General features: G+C 45.2%; 1 protein-coding gene across 21 annotated transcripts in view; it reads left to right on the forward strand.

Moving 5' to 3' along the window:
* Nucleotides 1-4,498: 4,498 nt before the first annotated feature.
* FBXO34 (F-box protein 34) overlaps nt 4,499-25,466 on the forward strand; it is a 40,541-nt gene continuing 19,573 nt past the window's right edge. For 14 of the 21 annotated variants that reach the window (XM_063159668.1, XM_063159685.1, XM_063159686.1 and 11 more), the window contains exons 1-2: nt 4,499-4,598; nt 19,426-19,504. The gene's annotated coding sequence lies outside the window, so the exon portion shown is untranslated. Of the gene's footprint in view, nt 4,599-18,984; nt 19,125-19,425; nt 19,505-25,466 lie in introns of those variants that run through there. The other 7 variants (XM_063159670.1, XM_063159681.1, XM_063159691.1 and 4 more) reach the window with 3 other exon arrangements.

Here is a 25,466-nt window from a genome sequence, read left to right on the forward strand (position 1 = left end):
CCATAGAGCTTTGAGAACCAATTTGAATTTCTTTATTTCTTGGCAATAGAACTGTCATTATCCCATACATTTGGTACTGAGGAGATCATTATGTGGCAATCTGCTAACTTGCTCTTTCTGCTCTTCATTCCTTCACATGGAACATTGCTCTTTGTGAAGGTGATTCTCCCCACCCTTGCACAAATCAAGTGCAATATGGAGTGTGGAGGGAAATTAATCTTCAAATTTAGGCCTGAAATAATTACATTTTCTGATCATGTTTTGGTGAAAGTACAGGTAAATGGAGTTATCAAGCTGTGCCCTACAGCCACTTGCCTGCAGTCAAAGAAAATCCTGTGTAGGCAAAATAAGACACTGCAGTGGACACAGGTTGCCAAATTCAATTGATAACCTCTCCATCAGGGATTGAACAGCAAAATCATGATGATGCACTGGCTGCTCTTCCCACTTCTGCTCAGGCTTTTCACCTGAAGTGGTTGCTAGTTTAAAAACCAGAACAAATTCTAGGAGCTGAAAACAGAAGTGAAATTCCTGTCTTTGAGCACAGGGAACACAGTTCAGCCTCTTGCTCTGTTCTGTGTGGTTTATTTTGCTCTGCAGCCCATTTTCACCAGGAATGTGAGGAAGCCACCCCCAGTGCCTCAGCCTGTCACCTCCTGGGAGGAGGGCATGGTCCAAGGTAGAGAGAGATGGTTGGACTCTCACCTGGATGAGCTTGGAGAGTGTCTTCCCTTTTCTGGCTGTTTCTCCACCACCCAGATCAGCAGAGACAAAAAATAACATCAAACACAACCTTGACACCCACAATGTTAAACAGAAATTATTATTGCTGCAATCCTTCAAAGTGCTCTGACAGATCCCCAAACCCCAACGTGGGATCCTGAGCTGATGGAAACACCTGCACTGGCTCTGAAAAATTGTTGTTTGCTGGGGTCCCCAGGATGAGGTGAGAGATGAGAATTTGACTCTATGCTCTTAGAAGACTGATATATTATTTTATGATATTATATTAAAAGAATACTATACTAAAACTATACTAAAGAATAGACAGAAGGCTTAACAAGAATGAATAATAAAAATTCCTGACTGACTCTTCAAAGTCCAACACACAGCTGATGGTGATGGGTCATGAAGTTAAAACAATTCACATGTTTGGATAAACAATCTCCAGGCTACATTTTAGAGTAGCAAACACAGGAGAAGCTGAAGCTTCTCAGCTTCCCAGGAGAAAATCCTGGGCAAAGAGGATTTTTCAGAAAATATAACAATGGCACAAAGTGATCTAATGCACCCCTCATTTGATGTTTCCTGCTCTCTGCTCCCAGGTGGGAGTTTCCACTTGCCCTTGGGAAGTGTCTCTCTCTGGACTATAAATAGAAGGACAAGGTACCTGACTCTGGGGATTCTGTTGCACTCTGGCAGCTGATACCCAAAAGCTGGATGTTGTAGCACATTTGTAAGCTCCCAGCTTTCACAAAAATGCAAATCAGCAATGTCAGCATGCAAAGTGCACTTGGGAACACAGCCTGAGTGGTTTTATCTCAGCATATCTGCTCATCCTCTGTTATTTACGGGCTGTTCACACCAAATGTTCCCTCACAAACCTGCTCCAGCACTGCAGGTGAAAGCATCCTCAGCTGCCTTCTTTCTTCAAAGCCCAAGGCTGTGTTCTTAAGGATATCACACTTCTTTCCAAACAGACTCAACCCTTCTTAGTTTTCTTCCAGAGGCAAAGAGGGGAGTGGGAATTAACCCCAGAAGAAATGCTGGATTCAACCATAAACCAGCGATAAGCTGAGTTGAGACCAAGCTCTTTTTTTGTTTCTAGAGACTTTCAGTGAGTTGCTTTGGGGAAATTGTGTTTTTTACCCCCTTGAGCAGAAGCACATGAAGAAAGCACTTAGTGGGGTGGGATTATATGAAGTCTCAGCAGCAGGAAGTAGGTTTGAGTTAGGCCAAGACCATTACATTTTCCTCTGAAAAGAGCATCCTTTTCCCTACTTGCACAATAATTCCAGGGGGTTTTTTAGTTTTTTTTTTTTTTTTTTTTTTTTTTTTTTTTTTTTTTTTTTTGGCAGAAAACCTATATCTTTTTTTTTTTTTTTTGGCCATTGTGTCTGCATTGCCCTGGGGCAGAACACCTCCAGTGGAAGCTGGATGGAGCTGCTGGAGTTGTGCTTCATGGTTAAAATGAATGCAGCCAGTAAGGGACAGTTCCTTCTCTTGGTTTAGGGAGTACAACACAAGCTGTGAGGAATATGACTGCTAATCAAGATGGAAACAATACAAGAGCTGTAAGGACTTGGTTAATCCTCTTTGGTCTGACAGAGTTAAACTTCTCCAGGTCTCTGATAAGATAGGACTGGGTTTCTTTATCTATTTTTTTTTTTTTATGTTCAAGGCTACTGAAATGCAGAAGGACCAGATGGCCATTTAAGCTAAGCAATGTGCAAAATCTTTCTTATATTATCACTAAGTGCCCCGAGGGGGTGGGAGGAGAAAGGTTGTTTAATCATTAGAAGTCAGCAGCAAATGGCAGTTCACTGTCTTTATCAATTTACAACAAAAGATTGGGGCCATATCTCTGTGAGGCCTTTCCTAATATGACAGGGCACATATTTCATTCCCCTTTAAGTCACCTGGGGATATCTTGCATCTCACTGCATGTCACCCAACTGTGGGGCCATGCTAGTAAAAGGGTTTTTTTTTTTCCATATGCATTTGGTCCTGTACCAGAACACAGACTTTTCCCCTGGAACACAGGAAACTACTGTGTCAGCAGCAGCTAAATCCCCTTGTTGTTCTGTGGTTTGTTACAGTTCAGAGGAGAAAGGACTGGAGGGGTGAGAACAGTAGGGTCTGTTTTCTGTCCTGTCCTCATCTAATATTTGACCTTCAGCAACTCATCTTACCTCTGTCTTCCCTCCCACCCTCCATTTGTATGTCATAGTCAACAGGGGCTGCAGACACTTCATCTCAGCCATCTGAGGCACCATGTAAATGTGATCCTGGGCCTTGGCTAATTAGCTCTGTCCCTGGTCAGGGCTGTCATGGCACAATGCTGTGCTGACACACTTAAGCTGCTTTTTAGCTTGAGAGCAGTCTCAGGATCTCCTCTCAGCAGTGAAACCAGAGAGTAAATAGTGCTGCCCTCCAGCAGGTCAGGGAATCATAGAGTCAGGGAATTTCCTGAGTGGAAAAGCACCCACAAGGTTTATCCAGTCCAACTCCTGGCCCTGCACAGACACCCCAACAATCCCACCCTGGGCCTGAGAGCTCCAAACACTCCTGGAGCTCTGGCAGCCTCCGGGCTGTGCCCATTCCCCAGGGAGCCTGGGTAGTGCCCCACCACCCTCTGGGGGAAGAACCTTTTCCTGATATCCAAACAAAATGTCCTCTGAACAGCTTCCTGCTGTTCCCTGGGGTGGAAAGGGACCAGGCCTTTTCAGTTTGCTGCCTGCTTCCATCATCTAACTGGAAACAATCTGCCAAAATCTTTTAAGGTGAGGGGAAGCTCCTTCTTGTATAAAAAGCTCCTTCTTGTAGAAACCCTTTTAGGTTCAAACTACCATCTGATGCCACCTCTTAATTCCCCTTTTCCCAATGCCTTCTCTTCGTGTTTCTTGTTGTCAATACCTTTGGTTTCAGAGGATTTCTCCAGTGCCCTTTCTCTCAGCAGGCTGAGGCTTCTTGAGACGTGCACAGGGAAGATGGCTGGGGTGACACTTGCATGACAAATCACTGCTGTGGATACATCTACAGCAGGAACAGCAGCTCTTGTTTGCCTCTGCCAAGGACAGATGACAGCAAAGGGCATTTAGTGATTGTGCCGAGGAGGAAACGTTGGCAAAACAAGCTGGCAAGGCTGGCACCACGCTGGTGGGGTTCCAGCACGGAGGGACACTCCCAGTGACCTCCCTGCAGCTCTCCTGGGATGGACAGCCCAGGGAGATGGTGGAGTCACCGTCCCTGCAGGTGTTTAAGGAAAAACTAGACGTGGCACTCAGTGCCATGATCTGCTTGACAGGGTGGTGTTCTGTCACGGGTTGGACTCGATGATCTCAGAGCTCATTTCCAACCTAATTGATTCTGTGATACTTCTGGCCCTGCTGCCGGGACTTCAGTAGGTTTCAAAGCCAGGAGCTTTTTCGAACGACTTTTTGGCCTCCTAATTTTTAGCCCAGACTAAATTCACTGCTAAGTTGCCGGTGGGCTGGGAACCGGCACCCCCGCGTCTTCCAGTGCCACGTTGGTCACTAAAACTCTCGGTGAGCTGCGAGCCCGGCACACCGGGGAGAGCGGGCAACCGCGGGGTCAGCAGCCCCGGCAGCTGCCTTGGAACCCGCTGGCCTCGAACAGGCACCGGCGAGGAGCCGGGAAGCGCCCCGAGCCGAGCCCCCGGTGCCTGGCGCGGCGGAGCGGCCGGTGCCTGGCGCGGCGCGGGGGCGGCTCCGCGTCCCGCCCCGCTCCGCCCCGGATTGGCGCGGCCGCCCGGCTCCTCCCGCCGCCGCCGGGCGCAGGGGGGATCCGGCCGAGCCGAGCCGAGCCGAGCCGAGCCTGGCGGCTCCGCCACGGCCCGTCCTCCGGCCCCGCTCCCGGTAGGCTCCCGCGGGCGCGGCACGGGTGGATGGGTGGGCGCTGGGTTCGGCGCGGTGCGGGCAGGTGGGCGGCGAGCGGCGAGCGGGGCCCGCCCGCAGCGCCCGCGCTCCGCCGGCCATGGCGGCTGCGGGGCCGCCGAGGGGCCGCTGCCGCCCGCAGCACGGGGCCGCGCCGAGGGCACCGCGCTCTGCCCGGCTTTATTTTACCCGCTCGCTTCATTCTGTCCGCGCCCCGCTCCCGGCCTGCGCGGGGCTTTTGTGGTGCTCCTTCCCCGGCTCTCCCGGCCCGGCGGCTCGGGCAGCGCTGCCCGGCTCGGTGCCGTGTCCCCCGCATTGCCCGCTCACCGTGCGGGGCTCGGAGCATCCCCGCTCCCCGCGGTTGCGTAACGCGCCCGTCCCACGCGTGGCCGGGTGCACCGAGCCCCCCCCCCCCTGTTTTCTGCGGGTCAGTCTTTTCGCGGATCTTCTTTTAAAAGCAAGTCCCCTCTAAAACCGCGTGTTTTCCCCCCAAATTTTGATCTCCCGAGTTGCGGTCACTTCCTGGTGGTGTTTTTTCTGCACGGCTTCCCCCCTGGTTCATCCATCGATCAGAAGGGAGGGGTTGTGAACTCGCTAAACGTAAGCAGTGATCCGAAAAGAGCTGTAATGGTTATTAGATATTGTGATAATTCTTGAAGGACGCCTTCACGTGGGGATGGCGTAAGAACCTAAGGAAAGGTTAAAAGTACAATTACAGTGGAAGTGATTTCTTCTCGGAATTACTTCCTCCAAGGCCTTACTGGAAAACAATAAGCGTAGCTTTTAATTTCTTCAGTAAACCGAGATTATTGACTTGTTCCACGCGGCTCCCGGTTGGAAAAATCTGCTTGGATCAGCCGGACAAGTGGGTCTGAGGCTCGTCCTGCCAGGTGCTTTGCACAACGCCCAGCAGCCGCGTGTGTCTCTGCTCCGGTTTTAAATAACCGGCTTGGATGGGGCTGCAGAGCTCATCCCAGCAGCCCGGAGCGTGTTGCGAGCTGTAAAAGCCGCCTGCGAGGCTCTGTGAGAGCTCCAGGGCTGGCCCTGCCACAGCGCTCGCATCCAGCTTTGGTGGCTGGAGATATCCAGGGGAGCTGTGGAACAGGAGAACGTGCGGCGCAGGCTCCAGCCGAGAGTCTTAATGAGTGTTTGCGTAGTGCTTCGTGTTTTCTCGGATGAAAGGTTTTACATAATTGGCCATTATAATTGTCTGTCACCCCTAGAGAAGAGCCAAAAAAAAAAAAAAAATCCCTAAAAGACAAGCAGGGAGGTAGGTAGTAGTCTTAAAAGTCCAAAGTCTAAATGCCTGTAGGTTGTGAATGCTGTTACTTCTGGGTGTGGAGACAGCAAAATGACTGAGTAAAAAAAATAAAAAAAATAAATTAAAAAAAAAATTAATCTAATTCTGTCCTCCTTTTGAGCCATTTGATCAGCATCATTGGGACAAATGACATCCTGTTTGCTTTTGAGCTGCTTGTTCTTCAGTGCCCAGAAGAATTCCTAATGTCACTCTGGTTCTACCGGCGTTAATGTTTTTGTTATTTTTTTTTTCTCTTGAAATCTTAACTGGAAGCCTTTTATAATGTTTTGATTCCTTTTTAATAAATGGCTAATCCCTTGCTGCAGGGGATGGGAGTGTTTTGAACGCGGCATTTTTGGGTCCTGAGGGGAGGGGGAAGGGAGCGCCTTGTGTTGGTTTCCAGCAGGCACCCGCCTTCCCCCAGCCCGAGTGAGTGAAAGGGCCTTATTGACTGATTTGGAAGGTAACCTGCCCAATTCTCCTCTTACATGCTGAAACCCATAAATTTGCTGTAGCACAGAGCCTTTGAGGGGAAGAAATGGAATGTCAAGGAGCCTGGGCTTCATCACGAGCAGCCTGGTAACAAAGGCACTGTCTGTTAATTGCATCGTGCTTATCAAAATCTCCCCTCCTAATGACAGAGTAACAATTTAATAGGTGTGAAAAGTTGTGGGATTTGATTTAATACCACTGTCTCAAAATCATCCTGCATGCTCAGTAGGACTAAGTTGTCGCTTTCATATTTAATTGGAAAGCAACCAGAGGCTGAGGAGAAAGCTGGGGATGTTTCACTTGCACTAAATGCTCTTTAAAAATCTTTTCCCCATTTGCAGAAGAACTGTGAGTGCCTTGTTAAGTGCTGAGCTGTAGCTGAGTGACTTAGAGCTTATAAAACATCTTTCTGTGTCTCTTAAATTTGGAAGCTCATCTTGAAGCTCGTGCTGTGGGTGTTTGTCACGGGCTGGTGTGCAGCTCCAGGAAGGACTGTGGTTTTGGGGTGTGGAGGGGCCAGCTTGGGTTTGGGTGGTGTGAAGGTGACAGCTGTGCAGTGGATGCACGACCCTGCCTGGGTAATGACACTCCCTGAGGTTCCAGGTGTCAGCACCTCCGTCACCATGTGTTATTTTCATTTTTTGGTATAATCCTCAGCAGCATTTTGGTGTAATCCTCACACACACAGAGGTTGCTGTATTCAATATTTCAATATTCCTGTTGCAGGTTTGATACCAGGTTTCAGAGAAGAGAGCAGCTTTTCTTGCATCTGATGGTTGAGTCTATAAGGAAAACACAAGGCTGATCCCAAACCTATAATGAAGGATAACATAGCCTGGGAAGCATCTCTCTTGTCCTTGTCTGCTGGGATTTTTTGTCTCTTGTGGATTATTTGGTTACTGGATTTATCACTGGGTGTTCCAATCCATAGATTTGAGCTTTAGAAGGAAATTCTGGTTTAGTGAAAGTTGTGGGTTAGAGATCCTCTTCTGTAAGCTCTGCAGGAAGGAGGGCACAGGAATGCTGCTTTGGTATGTGTGGCTGCTCCATTTTTATTTGTACCATATTTTGCTGGCTTGTTTTCTAAGCTGTTTTGATTCTATTAACTTATTAAACTTAGAGTCTATTAAAGTCAGTGTGACAGTCTTTCTTTAATGTAGGAGTGTTGTCCTTTTTTTTCTAAATATCCTTTTTTCATCCCTAAAATATGAAACCAGCTAATTGTCCATAGTTCAGATTTTGCCTGTAATTGTGAGATTTTTGTTTGGAACTCACATTGTAGCTGCGGACTTAGTGTTTATTCCCCAAATAACTTTTTTTTTTGGTGTTTTTTGTGGAAGGGAATATCTGTGGAATATCTGCTGTATCACTTGCTAATCCTGCTGTTGCAGTTTTATGCCTAGAGCATACGTGGAGCTGTATTTACCACTGCAGGCATGGTGGTTGATTTATTCAACTATTTTAGGTGTCAAACACAGAGAAATCACAGCAGGGCTGTCTGGTGGAGGTACAGGATGAGCATCAGTGGTACCATGACCTGGCTGTCCAAATTTGGGTGTCAGGGAGAGATGGATTAAATATAACTCAGGTGTGTCCCAACATGTTGCAGCTGCTCCTCCTGTTGCAGTACAGGGCTAATAGGAATGTTTACATAGATCACCTTCCTACACATCCCAGCTTCAACCACCTCTTTAGCAGCAACTTGCTGCTGGGCAGCCCCATGACTGCTTCAAGAGAGTAGAAATAAACTACAGAGGGACACAGAAATGGCTGTTAATAAAGTGTCAGCTTTTAAAAAAAAAATTAGAAATGGCTGACTGGTATCTTGGGGAGCAGAAAATAGAGCTGGTTCTTTTTTATTCAGTGTGATTAAAAAATAATCCTGCTTTAGAAGCTGCTCTGTCTGCAGCTCCCAGCAAAGTGATGGCATTTGGGTGGCAGGGAGGCAGAATTGCTGCCAGTTAAAATCTTGCTGTCCTAATGTGCCATTCCATGCAGTGCTTGGAATATACCGTGTTCTTCTGCCTTGCAGCAAAACAACTAGTGATTAAAAATTCAGCAGATGCTGTGGTTCACTTAACTACTTGTTCTTGCATCATTCAGGTCATATCACACAATTAATGTTGCTAATGTTCGATCTAGCTTTTTTTTTTTTTTTTTTTGCTCTAAGAATGGAAATTATCTGAACTACCATGGGATTTACAGAACTGTTTTGGCAGGAATTGGGGTATGCAAAGTAAGTTATTCAGGACTGTTTTTGCCCTTCCCCTAACTTGGAGAATCTTCTTTTGATTTCAGAAATATTATTTGTTCGTGCCAGACAGGGCTGTAATTTCTGCAGCTTTTCTGACTTGAAAAATCAAAGTGTTTTCTTTAGATTGCTTTGAGATAAATGAGACTCCCTAGATGAGAAGGAAGAGGGGGAGAGCATGATAGGTGTAAGTGCTTGCTTTCTTACTTAAACTCAGTGTTTCATTTGGCCACAGAAGTATTTTTGTAAGAGAATTCTCATTTTGTTGCGGGCAGGCTTTCTGCTGCTTTCAGTACATCCACTTTTAACTTGCACAGTTTTGGTTAATAGCATTCAATCCAGGGTGTCACTGACTTGACTTGGAAATTAGCATTAAATTTTACCTTCCCCTCCCTATGTTCCTTTAATTAGGTAAGATTTGGGTTCTTTTTGTAACACACACAGATTCTAGAAATCTTTTCTAGGCTGCCTGAAAGTAATATTCATGTAGGAAGAGACTTGTAGTTTGTTTTTACTTCCTTTACCAGTTTTCTGCTTGGAAGCTGGTCTTTAGGAAGAAACTTATCCATTTTCTTTGTGGTCAGGGCAGTAACTTAGTGCAGGGAGAGCAACCAAAACATTCTCAAGACTCTCCTGCTGCTGCTGGGTGGTGCCCCCTAAACTGGATGGATGTGTTGATAGGAGCCTTCATGGCCTGTGCTGTTCTAAGAAAGATAAAATGCAGCCCAAAACTAAAATTGCTGGGTCTTGCAGTGTCTCGGAGATGAACTTGCTGTGGTGGGACAGCCCTGGAGAAATTAAATTGAGAATATGGAACTCAGGTGGAGTGTTTTAGTTAAGGGCACACACGAGGTTCACCCAGGGCTGAGGGAAGTGTGGAACAAGGGGTAAATCCGTCCTAGGAATGGGAAAGGTGAGTTTGTATCACACAGCATGTGATGGTATGTTTGTGAACCAGGATTTGGAGAAGGAATAGACAAACCCAAGAGTCTTTACTGCCACATTTTGTTTGGGCTTGCAGTTTGGGTGACTTTTTGTGATCTGTCAATTAGCACATCAAGAGGATGTATTTTCAGCCAAGGAAGACATTTTTCTTTGGAAAAACCTGTTTGGACTATTAACTCTAAATGTGCTTTGAGAGAACTTGTCTCAACCAAGTTGTCAGCAATCAGTTTGAAAAATGAAATCTTAAATATGTAAACCTTGAGTGTCCTGCTCAGAATGATGGAAAAGGAGGATTCAGGCTGATTTTTGCATATTCCATGAATGCACATATCCAATGTGCTGTACTTCCAGAATTGATATTCAGGATAATATGTTTAATCTTCAATTGCAAAAAAAATAGCTTCACACATAGCTAATTCCATCTGCTGGAGGAATAGGAGTGAGGCTAACTTCATCACTTATTTGGGACCTGCTTTTTGCTGTGCTAATTACTATGTATGAACTTTGCAAATTTGCATAATTTTTTGGCAAACCGAAGCGGCAGCCATTTAATTTAGAATTTTTATTAACTTTAAACATCCCTAGCAACTCCTAAGCTACTTCTGGTTAATTTTGTGGTTTTGGTGTTTTTACAGGGTTTGATTTTGAAAGCTTCAGGAGCTTTTGTCTTTTCCTTGCAATGACTTTATATAAGCAACAGCAGCTTGCTGCCATTTCCAGTAACTTTTAACCTGCAATGTGACACAAAATTCCTTCTGTCATTCAGATTTAAAAAAGTGTTGAAGTGAAGTTCTTGTTAAAAAAATAATTCCAAAAAAGTCAAATTAGAAGGTGGGTTTTGGTTGCTCTTCTGCAGTGTGAGAAGAGCACTTGAAATATTTTAAGAGTATATGCATTTGCAAAAGTAACCTTGAGGAAACTGGGGCATGTCAAGTCTGGTCCTAATTCTGGTAAAAGCTGGTCTTATGATGGGAATTTTTAAGCTCCAAAGAGTTTGGATGTAAATTCACCATTGCAGATAGCTACTAAATGTTCTTTCTTTCTCAAAGGCTTTATTTTGACACATTTGCAGCTTCCCAAGTTGTCTAGCCGTGCCTTTTCCACTTGGTTTGCTTTTGTTTTTGTGACCTCCACCTTTCACTGATTTTGCTGGTTGGCAGTCAGTGGAGGTGGATAATCTGTAAAATATTGAAACAGTTGGAATTTTATAGCAGAAAATACTGTCTGCTTTATTGGAATGCTGTCATTTGGAGTCAGCTGTTACATGCTGATTTTCTTTTGGAGGCAATAGACTGGATTAATTTTAAAATTTGAATTATTTGTGCCCACGTTCTGTCTCAGTACCATCAGAAACTTCCTATGTTGCTCTGTGCTGTTGCACTCCTGAGTCTTTGTCCCTCTTTTCTCATCCCTCCTGCTCTGTTGACCACTTAAAAATGCATTTTCCTCCTTGGGATGAACGGGGTTATATTGCCAGACTCTTTAATTCCTCTCTAATTGGCAGAAAGCCAAGCATAAAATCTTCTTCATAAGTCACCCTAGAGGTTTCTTTGTATGTGCTATTATTTTCTTTGCGTGCTAACATCACTGAAAATACTTTTTCTTTTTTTCTTTTTTTTTTCCCTCTCCCCAAGTCTAGACCAGGCATAATTATATTTGTGTGTATGTGTAGGCTTGAGTGTTGCCACGCTGCAACACCCAATTTGAGGTCCTTGGGCAGTTTGAGACCAAAATTTCTTGCAGCATCAAAGGCAGCACTATCCCCTCTGCATCTAGGGAGGTGAAGTAATTTTCTGGTGTATCTGAACTTCAAAGACAGGCTCATGGTTTGTGCCTGTGGTCTGCCTTTCTGAGATGTGTCATACTGCAGGCTATGTTTTAAAATAGAGTTTGGACCCTGGGTTCAAGCAGGACTTGTGTATAAATGGTAGTGGCCAGTGTTGGATTGTGATTAATTATGTTCATGTGTTTCCAGAGCACCCCAGTTCTCTTTTCATTTATGGAACTCTTCATTGAGGTCTTTGTTCTGAGCCTCGCCTTTATTGCAAAGTCTAAAAATCCTTCCCATGGTGAAGCCTTTGCTCTGGTGTTGGGTCTCTTGATGTTTTTGTGCCTTCAGAGCTTCTGTGACTGCTGAGGCTGAGACAAGCTCCCTGTAAATGTACATGCAGAACTGCCCCTTTTCCTCCTGCTTTGCCATGATGTCTACTGTGACTTTTTTGTATTCATTTTTTCATTCATTTTCTATTCTATTCATTTTTCTATTCATTCTGTTAATTTCTATTCCCTCCTTGGCCTCCTGCACGTGTCCTGGTGCTGGGGAGAGGAGGATCCACTGCTGAGCAGTGAGAACATGCAAGGCCTGGTACCTTGAGACAAGTGTCAGGCACTTGGGAAGGGAATTCTAGAAGAAACCTCACCCTTAAGGAAATCTTGTTGTCTGAAAATTGGTTTATACACCTCAATTTGACCATCAGGAGCTTGCCAGCAGGTGTGGGACAGACAGACTTTTAGTTCCTTGCATTTTTTCACTTTATTCCTCTCTAAAGAAGGATAACACTCCACCATTTTATTTTTTTTTTCATGAGGTAACTTTATCTTAATAAACAGATGAATGAGGTGATGCAGAGAGTGCTTGTTTTTGTGGGTGAAATCTCTGTGAATCTGCAGCTCCTTCTGAAACTGGGGCTGTGGGAGGATTGCTGATAGCAATGAATCCATCTTCCATGTGTTAAGGAAAAAAAAAACTCCCTGTATTTCTCTTAAAGTGCTCATGGATTTTTTTTTTTTTAGATGCAGTAGGACTGCAGATGTAGTCATATTAAAATATAAAACATTTCACTTGGAGTTGGTCTCTCAGCAGAAGGAGTTGGAGACGTGACTTTGGTGGAAGTTGCTGGGAATTGTGTTTGCAATGCAGCTCTGCAGCCTGTGCTGTGGATGGGAGCCCGGAGCAGTCTGAGTCATGGAGAGGACATTCAGGGGATGCCACCAGCCGTGGACTGAACCAGTTTTCCTAATGATTGCTTTGTTCAGCTTTAGCTGCTTATGGGGTTGTCGAGATGGTGTCAGCTGATGTGTCAGCTGGAGGCCACGGGGTAAATTGTAGGATAAAGGGCAGTAGTTTGCATACCTTTGTAGCAAATGTCTCTGCTGCTCACTCTTCTTGCCTTAAAAAGGTTTTTTTCAGCCCTTTTTTCCTGTTTGGATCAGTAGATGTATGGAGCAAGGAAAGGGTTGTGTGTGGATTTTACGAGGTTAACACATCTTCATCCCTGACCTGGCTGAATCCTACCAAGTGAAAGCACCAGTGCATCCTGCAGGGGTGGCCCATTGTCTTTGGGAAAATGTTTTCAAGAAATTGGGAAAAACTTAATTTTCACTTATTTCTCAACATTTTCCTGAGAGAAATTCACTCAATAGGGTGAATTCACTGTGTGAAAATTGATGCATCTCTAGTGGACCTAGAGCAAGTTAGTTGATGTTGCTTTAATGGTGGTTTTAAGGTTATTTTAATATTTTATTTTAAGGATTTGGGGAATGCCCAAATCCTTAAAATAAAATATCAATGCCCAAGGGACCCTAGCTGTCCCCTTGGGTCACAGATAGAGATTTTACTGGGTTAAATGTAAGGCAGAGGCTGCTGAGAGAAGCCTTGTCTTTAATTAGACCAGTGGGTATCACTGGGGTGGAGGGGAAGAGATGAGTGAGCTTTTGAGCCTGAGTAAATGTCAGATTGTATTTTAGCAGAATTGCAGTTTGGAATCAGGGATTCACTGAGTTCCCATTTGGCTCTGGGCTGTCTGGGGCCTTTTTGCATCTTCCATCTCTTAGCTGCACTTATGGGAAAGTTGCATTTACCACTTCACAGACACAAAGCAGAGCTCTTTAGGGGAAGGAAGGGTAAATGACCCAGGTAAAATGAGTCAGTAAAACTACCCAGAGTGCCAGCAAGTGATACCTGTGTCCTGAGTTTAATCTATTCCCTTCCCAGTGGTCATGCCCAGGAGGATCAGTGAGAGATGCTTTAACCTACAGCTACTTGGAACAGCAGTGCTTTTTTTATTCTCCAAATAAAAAGTGGTTTGCTTTTACTAAAATAGCTAAATGCAGGCATGTTAAGCTTAATATATATGTGTGTGTGGGTACCTGAGAAAGCATCCCATGAGGTAACCCTGGAAATTTCTCCTGGGGAGATGCCGAGAATATCACCTTTGCTGCCAGTCTGTGCCACTGAATTTTGAAGAGGAAATGTGAAAAGGGAAAGGCAGAAGTTGTCACAGTTCATAAACGTGCAGAAGTTGTCCTTTACTGAAATTTCAAAGCTATTTTGAGGCCTTTCTTTTTTTTCTTAAGAATGAATTACAGTGGAATTCGTGCCATGCTTAGGATTTCTGAAACTTTAATTGTGTCAGTTGCTAGGTGTATTGACTACAAAGCTCTGAAAATATCAAACTATTTTTTACTTCAATAATTCTTGAGTTATTAGTGGGGGGAAAAATCTTTAAAAATAGAGCTAATAAAACATTAAAGATCATCCACAGAGAAACAGGCATGGTGCCTCAGCACCCCAAACCAAGTGTCAGCTTGCACCCAGTTTTTGTGGAAATCAGAGGCTGGAGGATCACAGCACTGTCAGCCCTTTCAAAGGGACAGTTCTTCAATTCCAAGCTTTGAAGCAAAGATCAGCACATCATTAACCCAACCTGTAACAAAGCTATGGAGTTAAAAATGTAGCCAAATGCAGGCATGTTAAGCTTAATATACATGCGTGTGTGGGTACCTGAGAAAGCATCCCATGAGGTAACCCTGGAACTTTCTCCTGGGGAGATGCTGAGAATATCACCTTTGCTGCCAGTCCGGGCCAAGCCAGGCTTGTTAGCAGCTTGTAAGTGACAGCCCTACTTTGCTTTGTGGGTATTTTAAGTGGTGAGGGTAGCAGAGCTCCAGGGAGAGGTGATAACGTCTGTGCTGGTTTTCTTCTCGATAGGGAGGTGGCAGAGGAGGAGGAGACAGGACTAATTGCGTACCTTCCAATTCCAGTTACTTCATTACAGAATAATCACTGGAGCAGCCCTGCAATCTGCTCTGATAGCAGATAAGTGGCGTGGCTCGCAGCACTTCAATATAAACAAAACTTAAGTGCTTTTTCCTTTTTCCCTGGAGTGAAACTGTAATTTCGTTATGTGAATGTTAGCCAGGACAAAGTTGTTTTTGCAGCTGTCATGATGATTCTCTGGGCTTTGTGTTAGAGGTATGTCCCCAGTGGATGTAGCAAAAAGATCCTAAAATACTGCATTCCCATACCTGGAAGCTTCAGTTGAAGGCTCTCCAAATGTTTGCCAGGTGAAGATCTGTTCAGCTTTGACGTTGGATGTCTCAGAGGGTTTAGATATAAACCAGTGAAGGTTTGGATTATATTCCTTTCCAGAGCAATACATGTTAATTAACTTCTCTGTCTGCATTAAGCCCTGAAATAGTCAAGTGAAAGGGCCTGAGCACATCTCTGCTGCTTCAAAATACGAGTCCCTGTGGTGAGGGTGGTCATGTTGCAGCTTTGCCTCATTTTAGTTCTCTGGTGTGGAAATGGTGTTAAATGCAGCCCATGTGATGCACAAGAGAGGTATCAGGCAGAGATTGGGAGAGACAGATCTTGCCTCTCTTTGAAATGGGGTGAAAGTGAATTTGTACTCCAAGCTGAACCCTGGGAAATCATAAAATCCCAGAATGTTTGGGCTGGGAGAGACCTTCAAGCTCATCTCATTCCAACCCCCTCCCATGGGCAGGGACACCTTCCACTATCCCAGACTGCTCCAACCCCATCCAGCCTGGCCTTGGACACTGCCAGGGATCCAGGGGCAGCCCCAGCTTCTCTGGGCACCCTGTGCCAGGGCCTCATAAAACACCTGGAGCTGCTGTTGATGATGATGATGACTTTCAGGTACCTATTTAAGGCCACAAGATCACCCCAGACAAGTGCCTGGACTTTGCACAGTGCAGAACCAGCCAAACCTTAAACTCTCTTCAGGCTCATTTTTTCTGGACTGCCACAGAACCATTAAATCTGATCCTTTCCTAAAAGGACAGCTGAGTGTGCAATGTGAGCCACATAAAATTCTTTGTCTCTGCTTTGGACTTGAATGGAAAAGTAGTTTGTTTTCCCATTAAATTGACCTCGAGTGTCGCTGCCCCAAAGGGGGTCTGTTCTTGGCCAGGGGCAGAGCGTGCTTGGCTCTCCCTGTGCTTTGCTGCAAGCCTGCTAACTCACTCCAGGACCATGGGAGGATGGTAATGCTCTAAGGCAGGTATTTGTTAGCAGGTTAAATGTTTTGGGAAAGAAAATGTAATATATACTTTGTGAAAGTTAACGGTTTTGGAAGTTGAGGTTTGGTTGTGTTGGTGGTAACTTGGCTGATAGCATTGATGGTGTAGATCCAACTGCAGCACTAAGATCTGGGAAATAAATAAGGTGAAGTGGTGGTGAATTTCAAAGGAACAAAGAATGCAAGGCCTCCTTAATTGAATCTTACATTTTTAGGGTGGCTTTCAGAGGGAAGAGCCCAAATATGCTTTGCAGACCAACCTGTGCATTGTGTACTGTAGTGGGTCCATGTAGGGACAGTGTGACTTATTTAATGAGATAAACTGCATCATGTTCCTTTTTAAAAGAAGTATTTCTTTATTTGTATTGGGGAAAAATACATTTTTCCTGAGAGTCTGTATCTGATCAGACTCCTGCATCCCTTTCTAGCCACTGATGTTGCAGGGACAGGAAGCTGGCAGGTTGGATTGAGTATTCCCAAAATAAAATGAGGTTCAGGCCTGGAGTGTTACCTGGCAGGGCTGCCTGACCCCCACCTGCTGGGGATGTTGACTCACAGTGCTCTTTGCTCATGGTTTGTTTAGGAAAAAGTTTTAGGATGTGAGTCTCATGTGGGAGCACAGGTGCCATGCTGCTTTTTTAAGAGGTTGACTGCCTTGACTTTGTAGGGAAAATAAGCAAAAAAAATGGGCTGTGATATCTTTCAAGCTGCTCCCAGGGTAATCCAGGTGGGAAGGGACTCACCTATGGACAGGTGGGTAGTCAGGAAGCATCAGCAAAGCCCAGCTCCTTCCTGAGAGTGAGCAGACCTGTGAACAACACCACATTCACCCAGCCTTGGCTCTTCTCTGGCTTCTGTTTGCCTTTTAGTGGCCATGGGGTGCCCCAGTGCTTCCTTTCTCTCTTCCTTTCTCTCTTCCTTTCTCTCTTCCTTTCTCTCTTCCTTTCTCTCTTCCTTTCTCTCTTCCTTTCTCTCTTCCTTTCTCTCTTCCTTTCTCTCTTCCTTTCTCTCTTCCTTTCTCTCTTCCTTTCTCTCTTCCTTTCTCTCTTCCTTTCTCTCTTCCTTTCTCTCTTCCTTTCTCTCTTCCTTTCTCTCTTCCTTTCTCTCTTCCTTTCTCTCTTCCTTTCTCTCTTCCTTTCTCTCTTCCTTTCTCTCTTCCTTTCTCTCTTCCTTTCTCTCTTCCTTTCTCTCTTCCTTTCTCTCTTCCTTTCTCTCTTCCTTTCTCTCTTCCTTTCTCTCTTCCTTTCTCTCTTCCTTTCTCTCTTCCTTTCTCTCTTCCTTTCTCTCTTCCTTTCTCTCTTCCTTTCTCTCTTCCTTTCTCTCTTCCTTTCTCTCTTCCTTTCTCTCTTCCTTTCTCTCTTCCTTTCTCTCTTCCTTTCTCTCTTCCTTTCTCTCTTCCTTTCTCTCTTCCTTTCTCTCTTCCTTTCTCTCTTCCTTTCTCTCTTCCTTTCTCTCTTCCTTTCTCTCTTCCTTTCTCTCTTCCTTTCTCTCTTCCTTTCTCTCTTCCTTTCTCTCTTCCTTTCTCTCTTCCTTTCTCTCTTCCTTTCTCTCTTCCTTTCTCTCTTCCTTTCTCTCTTCCTTTCTCTCTTCCTTTCTCTCTTCCTTTCTCTCTTCCTTTCTCTCTTCCTTTCTCTCTTCCTTTCTCTCTTCCTTTCTCTCTTCCTTTCTCTCTTCCTTTCTCTCTTCCTTTCTCTCTTCCTTTCTCTCTTCCTTTCTCTCTTCCTTTCTCTCTTCCTTTCTCTCTTCCTTTCTCTCTTCCTTTCTCTCTTCCTTTCTCTCTTCCTTTCTCTCTTCCTTTCTCTCTTCCTGGTGTTTGGTGGCCCCTGTGATGTTGGAATCAGCACATGGGAGCAGGTGGGCACTTGGGGAGTGTCCATGGGATTACACTGGTGTGTTTATGGCCTGGCCTGGCTGCACTGGGACTCCTCATGTGCTTCCATATCCAGTACTTAGTCACCGTCCATCCTCACTGCAGAAAATGAATGGAAGACAAATTGTTACTGGAGACTTTCTTAGGGAAAAAGTTTTTAATGAGTACCTGAAGGGCCACAATCCCATGGATTGTGTGTGGTGTCATGTAGCTGTGAGCAGGTTTTCCTTATTGCAGAAGCTGGATTGATTCCTCAGGCTGGATAACATCTGATTTTTATATGAGGGAGGGGGGAAAAGTTGTGTGACTTTAATCTGAATTTACTAGGTACTTAATAGGAAAGACCTCTGCCCTGAGTGACTTGCTCAGCCTGTGTTGTGTTGCAGCAGCTCCATGGAGATGAAGCCTGCTGGCTTTATTTTACTCTGAAATCCATTTGGCTCAAAATTGCTTCCAGAATCTCATCCTCCCTGGTACTTCAGACTTGTGGCTGGGTAACCTGCTGAGTGTTGAGGCTTGTGGCAAAGCCTGGGTGCTGTGGTGGCCGAGAGGTGACACCGGCACGGGGAACTTGTCCTTCAGGTGACGGGCAGAGGCGCATTTCCGAGAGCTGTCTGCTTCTGCCTGTCTCATCCCTTTATAATCTGCAATTTGTATTTAAAAGCAGAGGGATTTAGGTTGTTTTCTGTGCAGTTGTGGCCCGTGGGAGCAGTGGGCTGTCGTGGTGTTTGGCCCTGGAGCTGCCTTGGTGGCCGATTGCGTAAGCGAGCGAAGGTATTTGCAGCAGGCGCTTGGAAACGGGGATAATTCAAGTCTCCATCGAGCTCAGGCTCAAACAGGTTGTGGAATTTATTTATACAACACCACTGGGGTGTGTGACACTGCAGAGCCAAACAAACAGAGGTTCCCAGCCCCGAGGCTTATGCTGGGTGTTAGATAACGAGGGATGGGGTAATTACTGCCAGGGACATGGGCGGAGGGGTTCCGAGTGGGCGAGGGCTGCATCCGTGTTCAGAACATGAAATGTGCCTCCTTAATGGCACTGTGAAGAAACTGTGGGTGCACCTGGGGTTATGGCAGGGCTGGAGGTCAGCTCTGCAGGAGGAAGTGTTGTCTGAGCTGTTGGGGAGGTGTGGATTAATAAGGGAAAGCGGAAGGAGGCGAAATGAAACCAGCCAGGCGTGCGGGGAGCGGCCGCGTTACGTGGAAGCTGACGTGCAGCAGCCCCGGCACTCCAGGGGCTTGGGGAGTCTGGGTGTCACCACAGCCACTGGGAACCCACACCCCGACCCCAAAACACGTGTGCTTGATGGGAACAGAGGAACAGGTAAAGAAAGGGTCCAGTGTGGTTTCTTGGGGCTTGGCTGTCCCTCCTCTCTGCTATCTGTGCTCTCCTGGTGCCAAGTTGGCTTCTGCCCAGCCACTGGGCTGGTCTTGGGGTGTACTTGATCAGTCAGCACTGAAGATCTTGAAGTGGTGGTTCCCCACATCAGCAATGCATGGATTGTTGTTCCCATGTGCCCTTTGACTGGGCAAACTGGATCTTTTGGGTTTCAGGAGCTGGGTAGTGGTTGTTAATACCTTTACTGTGTCACTAATTTCCTTTTTCCTTCCCTTTTGCTCTCCAGAAATGCCATTCTCCTGAGTGTGTAAGGAACCCACAGAAGTGTAATGTCTAACCCTACATGGAATAACAACTCTTGGAAGGTACCACCCTTTTTTAACTCCATAGCTTTGTTACAGGTTGGGTTAATGATGTGCTGATCTTTGCTTCAAAGCTTGGAATTGAAGAGCTGTGTCTTAGGTAATGCTGTCCCTCTGAAAGGGCTGACAGTGCTGTGATCCTCCAGCCTCTGATTTCCACAAAAACTGGGTGCAAGCTAGCACTTGGTTTGGGGTGCTGAGGGACCATGCCTGTTTCTCTGTGGATGATGATGTCTTCAGGCAGCTCTGGTGCTGCCTTAGGAACAGATGGTGGTTTCTATTCAGAGAGCTGAGCTGAGCTTTCTTCATACTTGGTGGCCATCCTTGGAAACATATTGCCCTTCTTTTTAGTGATGCATGATGGTTTGCCTGTTTCTCCAATTCAGTGACCTTCTGGATTGTCTTTCTTGAGGCTTCCAGGCATATTTATAAAGAATATTGTGCTGAAGTGCAGTTCCACTTTAACATTTCGATTGAAATGTCTTGGCTGTTCGTGCTGCATTAACCAGCTCTCAGGCGTTGGCTTGTTCTGCTGTCTGATCCTGCAGTGATGCCATAATACTGAATTTTGGACTGCCCTGTGCATTGCCATGGCAACAGACTGATGTCACACTCTCAAGGACATGACTTCAGTGCACGATCATGCAGAGGCACAGTCAGATTTGTGGAGGAGAAAGCTGACTAATGCACATCTCAAAAGCAAACAAGGGGAATGCAGGTTACAGCTGACCAACCAAGGTGCCTCAGTGTGCAAATTCCCCACTTAGAGGAGGGGCTGATTTTGTCCCTGAGACAGGAACAATTGTCTTGATGAGCTTCTCTTCACCATGGAGAAGCAGAGGACTTGCAGGTTTCTTATATCTTTAAAACAGGTGGTGGAGGAGATCATTGTTTCTGGGGTGGGGAAATGCTCTCTGGTTTCAGAGCTTTGAAAGGGCACTGCTTTCTTTTCATTTTAAAGAACCTCTCAGTGGTCTTGTAAGCACCCTGAGAATACTTTGACTTGCTTAATGTTGTTCAAACAGTTTAATTGGTTTTCCAAAGCTTTTATTTTATCCATAACTTTGGAAGGTGAAAGGGGAACTCCGCATCTGCATCATGGTCACATTTTCCTATATCCTATTAGCAGATTCCAAGATTGTTTAATGTGATCTCCACCCATTTCATTTGGCTGCAACCTTTGCTCCCATGAAAACAAGGCTGATTGTTCTGAATTGCTGTGTGTATGTGCTTTGGCAAGGCATGAAGGTACCTACAATAACACAACCATTGTCTGGAAAAAAAGGCAGTTTGCAGTAATAACTACAAATAACAGGGTGCAGTCCAGGGGCAAGACAGATAATGGTCCTTGTCCCACCCACTGCACAGGGCAGATTCTTAAACATGGTCACCCCTCAGCATGACAGGGCTGTGGGCTTTAGCCTGGGATGTGAATACTGGGAATAAGGGACTGAAATATTTGCAAGTTGTTCCAAGTTTCTCTTTCCTGGCCTCGGTTCCATTGCTCGTATCTACGGATGGGGAGACTGAATGACTTTTGCACAATGCAGTGTTTTATTTGCATGCTGTGAGCAGTTTAACAAGTGTGTGTGTGCTAAATGAAGCATTCCCACTTTCAGTGAGCAGCTGATGCACCCTTAAAATAAAAAAAAAAAAGATTAAAAAAACCCAGTGCCTTTAGGTTGAACAGTGGGGTTTTGAGGGGTGGCATTGTGCTGGTGGGTCGTGCCAAGGCTGAATGTTAACTAGAAATGCTGTGACATGCAGCAAATAACCAACTCACACTCCTTGGTGCTAAAGTAATTTTTGCTCATCTCTGCACTTTGTGGGTAAAAGCTGTTATAGTACAAGATTTGGAAGGAACACAATTGTTTTAAATGTTCAGTGTCACAGGAATTGAGGACATTTAACAGAAACTGGCATTTCTTGTAGCAGTTTGGTTGCCTCCCAGGACAGGAAACTGTGAAGTGGTAAGAAAAGAGTCAGGGAAGGAGTTTAACAACCCTCTCTGTAAATCATGATGCTTGAATTCAGATCCTGGCCTCGAGCTGAAAGGACTGGGAGCTCTGCAGGACCCAGTGATTCAAGCTGCTCTGCACAGAACTAGAAGATAGTGGTGATGGACTCTCAGAAAGGCAGCCTTGCTGAAAAGAGAGGCTTTGTGATACAGTCGAGGGGAAGGAAGTCTGGAGAACTCAGAAAAGGAACAGATGTTTTTGGTGGTGGGGAAAAACTTAACTATCCCTGTAGTTTGCTCTTGCAGCAGAGCCAGCAGGAGGAACTTGATACCAAACAAAAGTAGGCACACCCAGGATTTAGCAGAGGGATCCTGGAAAGCTGAAAATCAGTGCTTTGGTGCTTTTCTGTTTGACAAATACCTTGTGCAGTGGCATCTGGCAGATACAATAATGTATGTGTGTGCAAAGGTGTGTGTAAAACAGCTTGAAGGTGTTAGATGTTTCTCTTTAACAGCAATAAAAGAAATATTGATGTATGAAGTGATACCCAAAGTGGGGAGCCAAGAGAGATGCTGTTCTCTGAGAAGGAAATAATGACAGAAGATGCATTAAAAAAAGAGGGTGAGGTTTTTTTTCTAGGGTGTGTTTATGGATGGTGATGACTTGAAGTGTGATAAAACAGATTGCTGATCCTATGTATCAAAGTACCAGTGGCAATGATTTTTCAAGCTGTTGAAACTTGCATCCACCAAGAAATATATATATCTATTTCATTCCTCCTAATAGGTTAATCCACTGTAATTGGCTGTGAAATCAACCTGGGGGAATTTTCCCATCTGTAAATGATGCACAGCCTCTTTGCTGTCTGCTTGGCAACTGTACCTTCAGATAATTAAAAACTGTTTTTTAAATCCACTTTTCTTTCAACTCTTGTTTTTCTGCATCTTGCTACTTCCCTGAGAACTGTCAGTCACTATTCTGGCCAAGGTGTAAAAACAAAGATAATGTGCTTTTAGGAAAGGAAAACTGCAGATGATCTTTTTACTTTTTAAAAAAAAGCATAAAAACTACAAAACTAGGTGAATGTGAGGAGCTTTTTAGCATGCATGTCACTGCTGCATTTTTAAAAGTAACTAAACTTTCCCAGTCCAATATGGAAAATTTTGACTTTCAGAGCTCTGGTGCCCCTTGCCCTGCTAAAATCAATATCCAAGCCTCCATGGTTCACTGAGGAAGCAGTTCCAGTCCCCAGAAATGCAGGAGCTGCTCAGCACAGGGATCCTCTGGTTTCAGCACAGACTTTCATTGCTCTGTGGTGTTTTGAGAGGCTGAAGGGTGGGATGCAGCTCCAGTGAATTTCCAGATTCCTAACAGCGTGAGGGACTGTTTTTAATAGTGATGATAAAAACAGCTATTCCCAGTTGGAGGTTTAGTCAGTGGTATAATTATCAGAGCTATGAAATAGTGCAGGGATGGCTTGGGATGGAAAAAACTAAAGCTTGAAACTTATTTTCTTGAGGGAGCTGTTTGAGATGATTTCCTGCAAGCTCATAGAGAATTGGTGAGAGATGTCAAAGGGTGAGGGCTCAAGATTGGTGATTGCTTTGGTAATTCAGGGCTTGGGCTGGCAAACTGCAGCTGGCTTTTGGCAGAGAATTGGTTGTTGAAGGCCAGGGGGATGAGTGGGAGCTCTGGAGTGGCACATTTGGTTTGTGAAGTGCTGAGGGTTTCCACAGCAGGGTCACAATCCCCAAAGCTCCAAATCTGCCTCACTCAAACCATCCCTTCTAAACCACAGCTGTGGGCTCCTCATTTTCTGCTTCACTTCTTAGAGATTTGGTGGGGTTTATTCATATTTTCTCCATTTTGTCCAAGAGGGGAAAATACTGTTTGTGCTGGAGGGAGCAATGGGAATATTGGGTTAGAGAGCAATGTAGGTATTTTTTCCTTTTCCTGTCTTTATTATAAAGTTGTTTTTTGGACCTGTTAGAGCAGAGGCCACAAAGATGCTCTGAGGACTGGAGCACCTCTGCTCTGGAGCCAGGTTTGGAGTGTTCACCTGGAGAAGAGAAAGTTCTGGGGAGACCTTGGAGCCCCTTCCAGGGCTGGAGGGGACTTGGGAAAAAGAGGGAATGTGATTTTTTATGTGAGCAGATAGGGGGTGGGACAAAGGGGAACAGTTTTAAAATAAGAAAAGATAGATTTAAATTAGATATTGGGAGGAAATTCTTCTCTGTGAGGGTGGTGAGGCCCTGGCACAGGGTGCCCAGAGCAGCTGTGGCTGCCCCTGGATCCCTGGAAGTGCCCAGGGTCAGACTGGAGAGGGCTTGGAGCACCCTGGGACAGTGGAAGGTGTCCCTGCCATGGCAGGGTATTAGAACAAGGTGATCATGAAGGTCCCTTCCAACCCAAACCATTCTAGGATTTTATGTTTTCTGTGTTTTTTCATTAAAAAAAAAATAAAAAATTCAAGTCTTGTAAAACAAACCTGATTCTGATGTTTCCAGTGGACTTTAGAAAAGTTCATGCTTCCAAAGTGGTTATTAACATGGAAAGGATTGCACCAGAATTATTTCTGGTGTCCTCTTCTAGGTATGTGCCACTGAATTTTGAATTTTGAAGAGGAAATGTGAAAAGGGAAAGGCAGAAAGCAGAAGTTGTCAGAGTTCATAAACGTGCAGAAGTTGTCCTTTACTGAAATTTCAAAGCTATTTTGGGGCCTTTCTTTTTTTCCTTAAGAATGAATTACAGTGGAATTCGTGCCATGCTTAGGATTTCTGAAACTTTAATTGTGTCAGTTGCTAGGTGTATTGACTACAAAGCTCTGAAAATATCAAACTGTTTTTTACTTCAATAATTCTTGAGTTATTAGTGGGGAAAAAAATCTTTAAAAATAGAACTAATAAAAAATTAAAGATCTGTGGAATTGGTAGGTTTCCAGATTAGCTTAGATTTTGAACAGTCCTTTGAAATAATCATAATGAAATAAGATATTGAATTTAATGTTGGTCTCTACTGCAGTTTACCAGCCAAAATCTCTGAGTTTTGTGAAGCAGAGTTGGTTCAGCAGATGTTTTGTGTACAATGCTGAGAATTTCTGTAAGCCCAGGCGATGCCTTGTCTGGGAAGGATTTGTAGTGGCTGCCTTCTGATTTCATCTTGTGGCACGTCATGGCCAAAGGGCTCATGTCTGTGCTTTGGCTGCTCCGAGTCCTTTCTGGTCCCTTTAAAGGGGTTCTGTGCTTTTTTACAAGCTGCACAGCAGTTTAGGGTGGGAAATACCCTGGTGCTGCTTTGGGATCGTTCACCTGTGTTTGTGTGAGCCCAGCTCTGCTCAGCCATGCCCTGTTCTGCTCCTGCTGCTGTGTCTGTGTTGGATGAGCTCTGCAGGTGCCTGCTTTGGCTCAGGGATGTCCAGGGCTCCCCTGGGTTTGTGATGTTGTGCCAGGTGCTGTTGTGGGTCTCCTCTGCCTTGCTGTGCTGTTCTGCTGTTCCTGGTGAGGGTTCCAGCTTTGTCTTGCTGCCTGTCACACCCTGGTGTCCCGTTTCTTTCCTTTTCCTTGCATGACCTCACACTGCAGGCCTGGAGCTGTAGGAGGGGTGCTGCTGGTGCTCATTCCTGGCAGCCCCAAGGATGGCAGAGGGTCCCTCCCAAAGAGGCCTGGTGGCAGTGGAGCTCTGGAGACCTCTGGTTGTAAAGGGTGGCTGCTCCCTGTGCAGGAAACTGGGGCTGAGAGTCACCTCTGCAGAAGGTGTGTCCTCATTCACTGAGGGGCTGTGTCACCATGTCCAGGAATTGCATGAGAATGTGAGAAGGTTGTGTGGCCTTCATGGGAATGGGGAACCTCATAAAGTTCAGCAAGTCCAGGTGCTGCTCTTGGGTCAGGGCAGTGCCAGGTGTCAGTTCAGACTGGGAGAAGTCCTCACACCTCTGCAGAAGGTGTGTCCTCATTCACTGAGGAGCTGTGTCACCATGTCCAGGAATTGTATGAGAACATAAGAAGGTT

This window comes from Melospiza melodia, chromosome 6 (genome assembly GCF_035770615.1).
Source record: "Melospiza melodia melodia isolate bMelMel2 chromosome 6, bMelMel2.pri, whole genome shotgun sequence".
NCBI lineage: Eukaryota > Metazoa > Chordata > Aves > Passeriformes > Passerellidae > Melospiza > Melospiza melodia.